This window comes from Alexandromys fortis, unplaced genomic scaffold, assembly GCF_014885135.2.
Source record: "Alexandromys fortis isolate MF-2015 unplaced genomic scaffold, M_Fortis_MF-2015_v1.1 scaffold_30, whole genome shotgun sequence".
NCBI lineage: Eukaryota > Metazoa > Chordata > Mammalia > Rodentia > Cricetidae > Alexandromys > Alexandromys fortis.
In genome coordinates this window covers 5,916,866-5,930,787 of record NW_026067922.1, presented here as the reverse complement: position 1 = coordinate 5,930,787, position 13,922 = coordinate 5,916,866, and the positions used below count along the sequence as shown (strand labels likewise).

Below are 13,922 nucleotides of genomic sequence, written 5' to 3'. Positions count from 1 at the left end.
ATCCCTCTCACCCCTCAGACGGGTCTTCAGGAAAAGAACCAGGTTCCCTGTTTGCCAGGGACCTCGCCAACCAAAGGCCTACCTCTTTGATTTAATTGTCCTGGGGCGATCTGCTCTCAGTGTTGTGCTGGTCCCTGCTGCCTGCGTTGCCTTCCACTGTGTCAGTACCTGCTGGTCCGGCCAGCTGCGTTGCCCGCCGTGTGTCGGTTCTGGCCGCCGCCGTCCGTGCGTAGGTTCTGGCCGCCGCCGTCCATGCGTCGCTATGGGCATGTTTTAACTTACCTACAGGGAAGTCCTTCTGGCTACATGCCAAGAGGGTACGGGCATTAGTGAGAACATGATGACTTCATTCACTTTTCTGCTGGTATGATCTGAGAGGCATTGGAAAGGGGCCTCTGTTCCTTGATGGCTGAAATCACACACACACACACACACACACACACACACACACACACATACACTCACTCCACACACATGCGTGCGTGCACTCACACACACTCATGCACACACACACACACACTCACACACACCCTCGTCCTTACACAGATTTTACTCTTTTCTTGGAGAGGGTTGAGTGGAGATTTTGCTGCATATCTGCTTCCTCTTGACCCAGTTATTTGTCCTTATTTGGATGTTATCTGAGTGGATAGTAACAGCTGGGGTTCCCTGGAAGTTCCTGCTCTCAGCTCCTTGTTTGTGCTGTAGTATAGGCCTTGGGTTGGCAGGTGCTATGGGCTTATCTAGTTACATGCTCTATCAATGGATTGATTTCCCGTTCCTTCCTACAGTGAAGCCATTGGGTGGGCAGGTGAATGGCCTTAGTTACATGCTCTATTAACTAAGTGATTTCTGATTTTTTTTCTGGAGGGCCTGACTTTTGCTTATTCCAGGTGGGGTACCTCACCTTCTTTGATTTTAGGAGCATCCTGGAACCATTTGAAAAAAAAAAGTGATGTTAGTGTTCTGAACCAGTTCCTGTTATATCTGTCCGTAGATCCCCAGAGGAGGTAAGAGATGCTCAAGGCCTATTTCACAACATTTTAAAAGTCACCTTAGCCTCTCCCACTGAGCTAAAAGGGAGTGGGATGAAACACAAGATGGTTCTTTGCAGAAATGGAGCCTGGAATGTACTGAGAAAACAGGGTCCTTAATGACCAACGCTGCTGTTCCCCAGGCTTAGTCTGCAGGGACTTCTCCTGTGTATGCCTGGAGCCTTTCAGATCTGCATCAGGTAAGTGCAGGGAACTCTTAGGTTCTTAGGACTCTAGTTTTTATTTAGATGTTGCTTAGGGTTCTTGTAGTATTTAGGGATAAAAATAGTAAACTGTGATGTAGAACTTACAGCACCCCATATGTTCATATCAATATGATGTTCGTTTTAGCCTATGTAGTCATGCTTAGTTATAGGTACTATTATAGTCCCTATTGTCTATCACCTGTCACCTACCTGTGTATCTGTATTAGAAGATTTTTTATTATTGATCTGTTAACAATTATCTGTGTACCTATGTATCTACTATCTGTGATGAATAATATTGTCAACTTGACAAGATCTAACACTTGGGTTTTCAATCTTCTAATGCTGTGACCCTCTAATACAGTTCCTCATGTTGTGGTGACCCCCAAACCATAAAATTTATTTCCATTGCTACTGTACAACTATAATTTGGATACTGTTATGAATCATGATGTAAATATCCATGCTTTCTGATGATTTTAAGTGACCCTGTGGAAGGGTTGTTTGACCTCCGAAAGGGGTCATGACCCATGGGTTGAGAACCACTGATCTATGAGCAAAGCCTCTGGGAATGTCTTGAGGAATGACCTAGATTAGAGTAATTGAGGTGGCAGGACCTGTCTTAATTGTGAGCTGCACCATTTAGTGGGCTGGGGTCCTGAACTTGAAGACAAGGAGAAAGGGAGCTGAGCACTAGATTCATCACCCTCTGCTTCCTGCCTGTGGACTCAGTTCTCTGTCTCTCACACAAGCCACTGTGTCTTCATCATCATGGACTTCTCCTCACACTGTAAGACAAAATAACCCTTCTTTCTGTAGGCAGCTTTGTTCAGAAAACTCATTTCAGCAATGAGAGAAGTAACGAGGTCTAGATCTATCTATCTATCTATCTATCTATCTATCTATCTATCATCTATCTATCTATCTATCTATCTATCTATCTATCTATTATCTACCTGTCTGTCTGTCTGTCTATCTATCTATCTATCTATCTATCTATCTATCTATCTATCTATCTTCTATCTGTTTATCTATCTATCCATCATCTATCTGTCTATCTATCTATCTATCTATCTATCTATCCATCCATCATCTATCTGTTTATCTATTATCTATCTATCCATCATCTATCTATCTATCTATCTATCTATCTATCTATCTATCTATCTATCTATCTCTCATCATCATCATCATCATCATCATCATCATCATCATCTATCTCTCTGTTATGTGCCGGCTAGTCTTATGCTAACTTGACACAAGCTACAGCTCTCAGAGAGGAAAGAGCCTCAGTTGAGGAAATGGCTCCATGAGATCCAGCTGTTGTTGTATGGGGTGGGGGTCTTAAGTGACCCCCATGGAAGGGTTGTTTGATCTCCGAAAGGGGTCATAACCCACGGGTTGAGAACCACTGATCTATGAGCAAAGCCTCTGGGAATGTCTTAAGACTTGTTTGTTCCCGGCTTTTCAGCCTTGAAATACTCAAACAAATCCCATATTATTTGTAATACTGTTTGGCCAATAGCTTACATGTATTTCTGACTAACTCATATCACCATGAGGCTGTGGCTTACCGGGTATAAAGCTCAGGTGTCTATCTCCGGCAGGGCTACATGGCTTCTCTCTGACTCTGCCTTCTTTCTCCCAGCATTCAGTTTAGTTTCCCCCGCCTACTCTGCGCAGGCCCAAGACAGTTTTTTTATTCATTAACCAATAAAAGCAACATGTATACAGAAGTACTTCTTACATCAAGTTGTAAGGCATTTTCTTAATTAGTGATTGATGGGAGAAGGCCCAGTCCATTGTGGGTGGTGCCATCCCTGTGCTGGCAGTGCTAGATTCTATAAGAAATCAGGCTGAGCAAGTATTGGGGAGCAAGCCAGTAAGCAGAACCCCTCTATGGCTTCTGCGACAGCTCCTGTCTCTAGAGTTTGAGTAGTTGTCCTGGCTTCCTTCAGTGATGAACAGGGCTATGGAAATGTAAGCTGAATAAACCCTTTATTCCCAATTTGCTTTTCGGTCTTGGCATTTCGTTTCAGCAATAGAAATCCTAACTACGACTCATATGTCTGTCTGTTTTTCTGTCTATGGAAACCTCAAGTCACATCGCTAGGAAGCAGCAGAGTGGTATTCACATGGCAGTAGATTGGTTACAGGGCCTTGCTCCTCATGGCTTTGAAGCAGCTCCCTTCCTCTTCTGGCTGGGGATGCTTTTAACTTCTGAAGTTCTGGTCTCGTCATTCGATGAATGGGGATAACAATAATAGCCTTTGTCTTACATTTCTAATGCAGCATCTGCAAAGCAATTCATGCAGGGCTTGGCACAAGGTAAGCAATGTATACTTAGGTCTTTAAAAAAGACTGTTTAGTGACAGGCCCTGTTAGAACAGTTCTCTTAGTTGATCTCTGGTGCTTTGTCGGCATTTTATAGCTTATCATACGGTGTATGGTGATAGAAAAAAGTCCTGTATATCGTTCCCATTCTCATTTAGGGGGATTAAGTCAGTTTGTTTAGGGACAAGAGACTGGCGTACGAGGACAGAGAAGTCATCAGCGAATGGGGCAGAATGATGTCTCCTTCTACTCATTTCCTTAGCATGGCTTCAGGGGGCTCTGGTCTCACTCTGCTCTCTGTGTGTATGTACATGTGCATGCCCATTTCTGTGGGTGCACAGTTGTATGTGGGTGCATGTGTACATGTGTGGAGGTTAGCAATCACCCTTGAGTGTCATTCCTCAGGCACTTGGTTTTTGACACAGGGTTTTGACAGGGTCTCTTACTGGCCTGGAATTCACCAACTGTGTGGCTCACAAGCTACCTCTCAGAGATGGGATCACAAGCACACACCACACCACCACCACCATGCCTGGCATTTTCACCTAGGTTTGGCAAACTAGACTCAGATCCTAATGTTTATATGGTAAACACGTCACATCGAGTGAAGCATTCTCTAGCCCCTGGACTCAACCATTTTGAACCTCAGTTTCCTTACCCATCAGTGAGTGGTGAACCATGAATATGCTCGTCTCTCTGGTATGATCTGGGAATTCAAATGGGTCATTAATTTATTCACGTATTCATTATTTCTTGTTGGGCATTAAGGATACAAAGCTTAAGGAAGATGAGACCCCCTTGCTTTTGTGGGATTTCCAGTGAAGGGGGGCACTGGAAACAGATTAATCTGCTAGAGAGAGTAAATTAAATACCTGGACCAGAAGGAGACAGAGGCTGGTGGTTGTAGGGGGTGAAGCAGGCACAGTTTAGGGAGTAGGGGAGGAACTTGAGATCAGGGAGAACAGGATGGAGTTGAGTCTTGGCGGACACTCTGATGTGGGATTCCCCTCTGTATGCTGTGATTACCATTGGTTAATAAAGGAACTGCTTTGGGCCTATAGAAGAGCTATAGGGGAACAGAGCTAGGCTAGGTGTGTGTGTGTGGGGGCGAACTAAACTAAATGCTGAGAAAAAGAAGGGAGGAGTCAGAGAGAAGCCATGTAGCCCTGCTGCCATAGACAGACGCCAGAACTTTAGCTGGTAAGCCACAGTCACATGACAATACACAGAATAATAGAAATGGGTTAAATTAATATGTAAGAGTTAGCTAATAAGAAGCTAGAGATAATAGGCCAAGTAGTGTTCACTGCTGCTGCCCCAGCTGAGGAGAAGCTCTGAGCTCTCTTGCATGTACACCACCCTCATCCTCCACAACAAGGTGACGATCATGGATGTAGGAGCTGGTGGGCCTGCTCCATCAGCTGGAGCCACACCAGCAGGCAGTCCTGCCTCCTCCTACAACAGCACTTTGAGCAGCTAAAGCAAGTGTAGAGACCTGGAGTCCTTAGAAGCCAGGGACATTTTGGTAAATTTCAAGCAGTTCTTCATTAGTCCTAGGGTATGACTTAGGTTGAGGCAGATGAGGACGATGGATAAGGAATGATGACAATATCTAAAGCACTGTGTTCATCGTTTATTATGTAAGCACAGGGGGCTCTATGTCTATCACCTCTTTTGTCTTCCTAATTGTTCCACTTGAGATATGATCGGTGTTCAGTACCTGTACTTTAATATTCAAGAACCTGAGGCCAATACAGCTTAACCAGCTTTTCTAATACCACTTACTCTCTGAGTGGGGAAGCTGCATTTTCCCTTAAGCATTCTGTATCTAGTACTTGTCCTGGAGGCTGAAGAGCCTACTGTGTGTGGGTGTAACAAAATCCAACCCCGGTTTCAATTTGGGGGCGAGGAATGAAGATGGGTAGAAAGCAAGGGACACGGTCAAAGTCTACTGTGGTCAACAAGTAGAAAGACACAGGATATTTGAGGGAGGGCCAGAGAAAGGTGTAGGTGTGAGAGAACATGGCTGCGCTTATCCTTGGTATTGGCTTGGTGTCACTGGTGTGGGTGGTAAGGGGAATACCTGCCTCTGGCCTACATGAATTCGGAATGTCTAACTTGCGATTCAGCTGCGGTGGAAGCAGAGAATGAATGGAAGACTGAGATGTGTTTAAGGCCCCAGGTGGTTATTCAGATAGAGAAGTCCAGTAGGGGTAGGTTAGAGGCCCAGAATGTGTGTGTGTTGTGTGGGAGGGAGTGGGGAGGCAAGAGAAGGGGAGAGAGGGAGGAAGAAAAAAAGAGAGAGAGGGGAGAGAGGAAAAAAAGAGAGGAGGGAGAGAGGGAGGGAGGGAGAGAGAGAGAGAAAAAGAGAGAGGGAGAGAGGGAGGGAGGGAGGGAGAGAGAAAGAGAGAGGGAGGGAGGGAAGGAAGGAGGGAAGGAGAGAGAGAGAATCCAGAGGCTGCAAATCAACTCTGTAACACTGTCTTTAGATGCAGGTTAGACAAAAGTGGCCACGGAGAAGAAGACGAGGTACAGAACGGGGTCATTAGGAATGACTAGGGTATAGAGAAGACCATGTACTGGCCTAGGAGTTGTTTCCAGGCCATGAATATCTTTGTTTTGGCTCATGATCTTAAAGCATGAGCAGCAATAGTTTCAAATGTTTAAAAAAATTGTAAAAATAAGATCTGTGAGTGTTCCTGACAAATTGGACGATGTGGCTTCCTGAGACCCATGGGTGAGAGACAGTAGTGAGCTAGAGTGAGCTCAGCCTGCTTCTCATAGTGGTGAGGGAGCCTCCTCCTCTTATCTTGGGCATCTTCTTGGTCCCTGGAGGTATTTAATTTGTGGCCTTAAATTTAAAGTTTGAGCATAGGAGGTAGAATTTCCTAGGGACTTATAAATGTCATTAGAGAAGAGGGAGGGACAGTTAAGAATGGTGTTAGTGTTAGGCAATGGCAGGGCCTAGGGAGTTCCAGAGTGACGGATGCCACTGTCCTGTTAACCATGCTGACTGGGAAGCAGCTTTGGGGTTTGGCTGCTTGGAGACGCCCTCAGCAAAAACCTGCATGGCGTCGCAGGAGAAGAGTGAAGGTTGAGTATAGAAAATGACTTCAGAAAGCTGTGTTGCAGAGCTACGGGCATGGCTTAGTCGGGAAGGTGTTCGCTGAGCAAGTATGCAAATGGAGGCTCAAACTCCAGAATCCTAGATAAAAAGAAGGGCACAGTGGTGCACACACATAATCGCAGCTCTGGGAGGTAGACATAGGCAGATTCTGGGGCTCCCTCACCAACAGGCCTAGCTGAATTGTTGAGTTCCTTGTTTGATAAGAGACCCTGTCACAAAACACAGGATGGGCAGTTACTGAAGAAGATACCCAAAGTTTGCCTCTGACCACATAGGTGCACCCATATAGACACACATCTACACAGGTGTATTGCTGGGAGGTTTCAGTGTGTGTGTGTTTCATATCTGAAGGACCTGAGAACATCTTCATCAGCAGGTCTGTGACTGATGTCATCTAGTACTTTATTTGTCCTTGAGTAACAATTTTTGGGAGTATGGTAGTCCAGAGGACTGAACCTAGGTCCTTGTGAGTGCTTGGCCAACACGCCATCATTGAGTCACACCCGAAGCCCTTGGCTATGTTTTCTAAGAAAATCGGAGGAGTCCAGACCTAGCAAAGTTTAGTGGAGAATTCCAAAAGAAGTGTTTTTTTTTCCCTTTCTTTTCTTTTTTACTATTAAAACAAAACCATTCTGGAGACAGATGGGATGAGGTGCTTTTGTGTTCCCATGCTGCTGGCTTAGATCTTCCCATGGCATCTCTAGTTCACTGTGGTGACTATGAATTTATATGAATCCGTGAGCACGTGGTGATGGTTTATTACCAGCTCTGCGAATCTAAACACCGCTTGTTTTCATTTATGATGTGCCAGGTAGATTCTGTGTGATGATTTTGTCAACCAATTTCGCTACAAAATGCCAAGTGTGTTTTTATTGGCTTTATTTCCTATTACTGATTTTTTTTAACTTGTTTGAATTTGTTTGACAATACACTTGATTCAATGATGCATGTGTATGTGTATGTTTGTGTGTATGTATGTGTGTCTATGTGTGTTTGTGTGTATGTGTGTATATGTGTGTGTGCATTACAGTTGACTTGCCTTTGATGTAGGGAAAATGTGTTTTCCACCTGCAGTACCTGATAAATAAGCTGTTTTTCTATTTGAAGTTGTGACCATAATTTGAAAAGCACATTGGTGGTGATTTTTTTTCTTCTTTTCTCTCATTTAACTTAAGAGGCAAGAGAACTTTAAAACTTAGCATGGAATGGCAGTAGCTTATGACCAAGCTGTGTGAAAAGTGCCAGTTCACCAAAAATTTTTGTCAATTGATTCAGCAAATAATTTTTAAGAACCTATTGTGTTTCAGATGGGAGTACAGGCACCTGCTGTGTTGTGATGTCTACAGGAGACTAAGAATTCTAATGAACAAGATAAATAAGTAGAAAGCACGTGTTTCTTAGTGTACGTATATAGATTGTAATTTTTGTTTCATTGCATTTTTAGTTATTTAGTGTATGTGTGTATGTGTGTGTGTGTGTGTGTGCTTGCGCGTGTGCATTTGACACACACCCATACATGTGTGCCATGGCTTGCATGTGGAGATCAGAGGGCTTGTGAGAATTGTTTTTTTTTTTTTTCCACAACATGGGTTCTAGGACTCAAATTCACGGTTTTAGGTTTGGCTTCAGGCCCCTTTACTTATTGAGCACCTAGGCAGCCCGATTTCTAAGGACTGACAAATATTAATGAGTAAAATAAGTCAAGGAGGGCCATCAGAGAAGTGACGGATCATTCTTTGGAACCGTGTTTTAAAATGCAAAACAAGATGCAAAACAGAAACGCCACAGGATATAAAGGACTCCCAACCTATTGAAACGCATTCATCAAAATACTAAAACCAATTTATGATTGAGCAATATTTGTGCTTCTTTATGAAGTCATTATAGAAGACTTAGGAGTAGGTATGTGATGGCTGTGAATTCAGAATAATTATGAGCCTGATTGGTGTTTCGTGGAGCCTGCAGCAACCCTTATGAGCTGGGGTTTATCTAGAATGTCTATTGTTGCAGGTGCCATATTGTTAATACTACAGCAAGCCTGTTTTAATGGAATCACTCATTTTCAGTTAGAGTTAGTAAAAGTCAAGGTATACCCCGTCTAAGATCCCTGTGCTGCCTTTTGTGGACAGAGGAGGCTATGAGAAGAGAGTTGGATTATACAAACTAGTTCATGGTTTTGTTCCTGCATGCTTTTTTTGATGGCTCTCCTGAAATTAGTCATTGACCGTCTCAGGTCCCAGGAATTCCTGAGGACTGAGGTACCCAAGGGTACTTTCTATTCTAGATATCCAAGGAACAGCACTTATGCCTGGAGAATTTTTTTTTTGTGTGTGTGTGTGCCATTTCTGACATTTTTCTTATGGATAGGCATTTCTGGAGGTCTTCAGTATGGACTCCTTGTTTCAGGGGAGTCTGTTTGGCTTCAAGTAAGCCAGTTTTCTCTCCCTGGGACATCCCTCGTCCTAGCTCAGGAAAGTGGTGACCCACACAGGTGGAGTTCCTTGGATATTTTAAGAAGAGAAACTGTGTCAGGGTCTTGAGTTCATGGCTCCATCGCGCCTGAACTCCATGCTTACCCGCGCTTCATACCCACCCGAGGCTTTCCTCTTCCTTGATTTGGCAAGAGCTTCCTCTCCCATTTGGACCTGCCTTTCATCCTGTGTCCTTTGATCGCACCTGCTGTGCCCAGCGAGGTTTGGCCCCAATGTTCCCATCCTCCTCTAGCAGGGATGATCCCCCTTCTGAACTGACAGGCCTCTGCCTTTGCTTTGTGATGGACTCTGAGGGTGAGCTCCACACTGCCTTTCATCCTCTGTCTCTCCAGGCAGCCCTTGGGGTAAAGCAGCTTTCAATGAATTAAAGCAGCTGGCGATTCTACTCAGGACACAGGGACACCCTGGTGGAGGAGCCTACCTCTGGCACGTCTGTAAGTTTCCCTCATGCCGTAAATCCCTCACCCCAGTTTATGTCTCGTTCCCTTCCTGTTCAATTCCTGGCCCAGGCTTCTTGTGCCCTTTTAAATTTCCATGTTGATGTAACCATTTCCCAAGTATTTTATAAGCCTTAACACTCTTCACGAAATTTACACAATATTGACAAATGCAGAGTTAAAGGCAAGAACCATGCCAAATTCTATCATCTAGGAAAAAATGCACACATCGTTTTGGTGTGTGCTATCACAGATTTTTTTTGTCACTCTATCATCAACTCAGGCATCGTTTACAAAGCAGGACCACGCCATACAGGGTATCCCAGTTGTTTTTTCTGATGGGGCCGATTGTAGTAGTGGTCAGGAGAATGACTTTGGAACATGGCTTGAGCTCAGTTCTTGGAGCTGTGATGCAGTAGTTGTTGCTGCCTCTTGGGTGGGTTTGCAGCTCATTTGGTAGGGGGAGTGACTTTGCTGCCAGCACAGACTCTGGGTTTGTGATGAGCCGGGTATGGCGGTGTCTGTCTGGAGGATCAGCACCTTAGTGCAGGCCAGGAGGATCAGAAGCTGAAGCTGGACAGTGAGTTTGATGTCAGCCTTTGTCTTCATGAGATTCTTTTTCTTTTTCTTTTCTTTTTTTTTTTTTAAAGTAGTCACTGACTCAGGAGAGTTAGGAACTTCCTTGTTCACGCTTTCCCCACCTGTAAAATGAATGCGAAAGCCCCATTTTCTCACAGGCCGTGTGTCTTTGTGCCTATATACCTGCAATGCCAGTATTTGGGAGGTGGAGTAGGAACATTACAAGGACAAGGCCAGATTGGAATTCAGAGTGGCCTAAAGACCAGCCAGGGTTAGATACTGAGATCCTGTCTTTGGAAACAAAGAAACTAAAACTCAAAACCAAGACAGGAGAGTGATGGAGAGTAAGTGAGCCCAGAATGGAAGCCCACAGAGCAGGGCCCACCTGATCCCAGAGGTTACTACTACCCTTCTCTCAGCGAGTTTGACTAGCGCAGAGGGCTCTACTCCACGGCTGTCTCCAGGCTATAGGGTCTGCCTAGTGATGGACATCTAGGTGGCTCTTGGCATAAGCTTATGAATAATAAATGACGCTCTGGACATCTTCCTACATGCATCTTTAACACTGTGATGATTTATTTGCACAGGATGCTACTGGAAATGTGAGCAGTGGGCCTTCTGGCTACACTGCCCTCAGGCAAAGCCTCCCTACAGTAAACACACACTGCTATTACGGTTGTGTCAAACTGTTCCCCTGCACCCTGCAGAACTGTTGGCTCTCCCTTCCTCTGTTCTTCAGTGATTCAGCACTATGGTTTGTCATTCATAGCACGGAAAGGGAGCGAGACCAGGCTAAAATTAGTGATGGAGGAAGGTCATTGGTTAATTAAATAAAGAAACTGCTTGCCCTGATAGGTTAAAACATAGGTGGGAGGAGTAAATAGAACAGGATGCTGGGAGGAAGAGGAAGTGAGCTCAGACTCGACAGCTCTGCTCTCTGGAGCAGAGGCCCTGCTTCTCTCTCCTGGGCATACACAACGAAGCTCCGACCCAGGATGGATGTAGGCTAGAATCTTCCCAGTAAGCGCACCTAGCGGTGCTACGTAGATGATAAAAAATGGGCTAAATTAATATGTTAGAATTAGCCTAGAAGAGGCTAGATAGAAATGGGCCAAGCAGTGTTTAAAAGAATACAGTTTGTGTGTTGTTATTTCGGGCATAAGCTAGCCAGGCGGCCTGGGTGCTGGGGATGCAGTCCCGCCACACTTATTACTACAGATTAGGATGTGTAAGATCTCAGGCCTTCAATCCGGCTGTTTTTTCCTTCCTGCCTGCAGTGGGAACCTCTTTCTTCAGCCACCCCGGGCAAGGTTGGTTACATGAAGCCAAAAGAGCTCCTTCCTGAGCCAGTGGAAGGGTGGCAGCCACACAGACCACTATCAGAGTGACTTAAGAGCCCTGTTAATACCCAGGGGTGACTGAGTAGGGTCAGTGTCTGTGTGATGATCTATCTATGTGGGCACACCTCCCCAGGCAGCTTCTGGCCTGGTGGTCTCGGCTTTTTTGTCCCAGGTTGTCTTGGGGAGGTGACTCAGCTGTGTGCCTGCTGCTCCTCTGTCCCACAGGGGAGGTTGTCTGGAAACAGAACCCGAGGAGAGAAGGCGGTGTTTAGTTACGAATGCTCCAGGCCTTAGGGACTGCTGGAGATGCTTTTGCCTTCACTCATTTCACATCCTCAAGAGAGAAACAGAACTTAGACTCATCTCTCAAGCAGAATTTAGAGACTTCGCTTTAGGAAGCATTCAATAGGCTATTCGCTGAAAACCAGAATGTCTATGAATTTATTATTAGTCCTTGAATATATTCGACCCTGAAAAGCTTTCATTTTTCCTTCTGGGGCCAATTGGAGGTTTGTTCTTTTTTTTTTATCATGTGAATTTAAGAGTTTTTTTTTTTTATTAAAATACTTGTGGAGATTTGATGATTTGAAGGAAGATCATAGTTCAGGGATATTAGTGGTGACCCACTGTCAGCATGGATTGGAAGGTGTATTCTTCTGATGGCTTTGGATTAGAGGATTTAAATAGCAGTACAATTCTCCTAGCCCAGTAAATCCAATTATGGAAGCCTGATTGTGATATTTTAATATTATTGGAGCAAAGCACTGGATGAAAATTCTCATTAGTTAAGCAAGACACAGGCAGGATTGAATTTCATCTTCCATTATTATTCCTATAATTTTGTTACCCTCAGGTTTTATTAAAAATAGGTATGTGATTGATGAGTGGCGGCAAGGCCACAAAACTGACATGCGTTTGAACTTCTTTCCCTTCCAAGATATTCACTGAGTTTCTACAAGGTGAGAGAGAGCTTTGTCCAGGAGTGGGTATATTCAGTAGGAGCAGTGTTATTGCAGAAAGCAGGCTATATACTCGAAGCCATATGAGTATATGGGCATGGGATGTCATCCTAGGAAACACAAGGCAGGTTCTCATAGAGAGAAACCTCTATTCTTATACTTAAGTCACATAAACTTAGAGAGTTAATGGGAGGTCAAATTTGCTTTGTGCATGTGTGTGTTTATGTGTGTGTTTATGTGTGTGTGCATTTGTGTGTGCATGTGCGTATACATGTGTGCACACATGTTTGAGTGTGTGGGTACATTAACATTTGTGTGATAGCAGGTAGAAGTCAATCTTAGATACTATCCTTAACAATTTACCATTTCATTATTTCTTTTAAGTGTAATTTCTTTCAGTTGATTCTTTGGGAATTTCATATCATGCACCCCAGTCCCTCCATATCTGCTCCTTACCCCGTAGTGTCCCCCCAAAAGAAAATTAAACTAATTAGAAACAAAACAAAGCAAGCAAGCAAGCAAGCAAACAACAAACAAAAAGCACACTTTGCTCCTCCATCTTTACTGCCTCTTCCACACCTCTTCACTGTCCCCGTGTCATTGGAAGCTGCAGTGTGTCACACAGGACAACCCCTGGACACTCAGCTTTACTTGCTGAGTTCACTGTAATGTATGGTTGGTCAGGTTCAAGACCTTTGGCTTCTGGTACACCGTCAGTGCTGGACGTCCCCAAAACTCTTCTCGGATATCCTGCTGTTTCCCTGAGTGATGGAGATCCCGTGACTGTAGTTCCACAGGGCCAGTCCCTTCGTGTGCTCCCACAGGCCATAGTCATAGATGGGGTAGATGTTGGGGTGTGCCAACTCAAAGCCCCGGATGTGGGTCTGGGTGTAGCTGATTTGGTCATTCTGGCCACTGTGACTGCCTTCCCACTCAGGCGAGAGGCAGAGCCAGCTCTTCTACACCCAAGCCATCAAGGCTAGCTCTCCTATCCTTGTGGTGAGGGGTGGGGACAACTTTTCAGCTGCAGTGGCCAGTGAGGGACAGGGTCAGCTTTTCCAGGGCCATCGAAGGGCAATGCTGGCTCAGTACAGCCTTCAGATTTCAACACACATGGTTCCTATGGTCTCCTGTGGTAACATGGGCTACAGACATCAATACAGACCTCAGCTGCAGCAGTCCCACAGGCCTACATATGGCCCTTGGCTGCAGCTCAGGCCAGGTTGTCACCATGGCCCTGGTGGTAGTGCTGGCCACCCAGATCAGTATGGCCCCGGCAGCAGAATGATTCTAGGACACCAGCATGACCTCAGGTGGCTGATCAGACCTTGGTATCCACATGATTCTCCATGGTAACGGGAACCACGGACATCAACTCAGACCCTGGCTGGTGTCACCACCTGATTTTCTTTTTTTT

General features: G+C 44.9%; 1 protein-coding gene across 9 annotated transcripts in view; it reads left to right on the top strand.

Annotated features, from left to right (window-relative positions):
* The window catches only part of Kcns3 (potassium voltage-gated channel modifier subfamily S member 3), a 65,336-nt gene that overhangs the window by 19,115 nt on the left and 32,299 nt on the right, over positions 1 to 13,922 (top strand). For 2 of the 9 annotated variants that reach the window (XM_050141964.1, XM_050141970.1), the window contains one exon: positions 9,523 to 9,624. The exons of 6 other annotated variants lie outside the window; for them this stretch is intronic. The gene's annotated coding sequence lies outside the window, so the exon portion shown is untranslated. Of the gene's footprint in view, positions 1 to 930; positions 1,008 to 1,111; positions 1,232 to 8,005; positions 8,101 to 9,522; positions 9,625 to 13,922 lie in introns of those variants that run through there. One more of the 9 variants, XM_050141971.1, reaches the window with a different exon arrangement.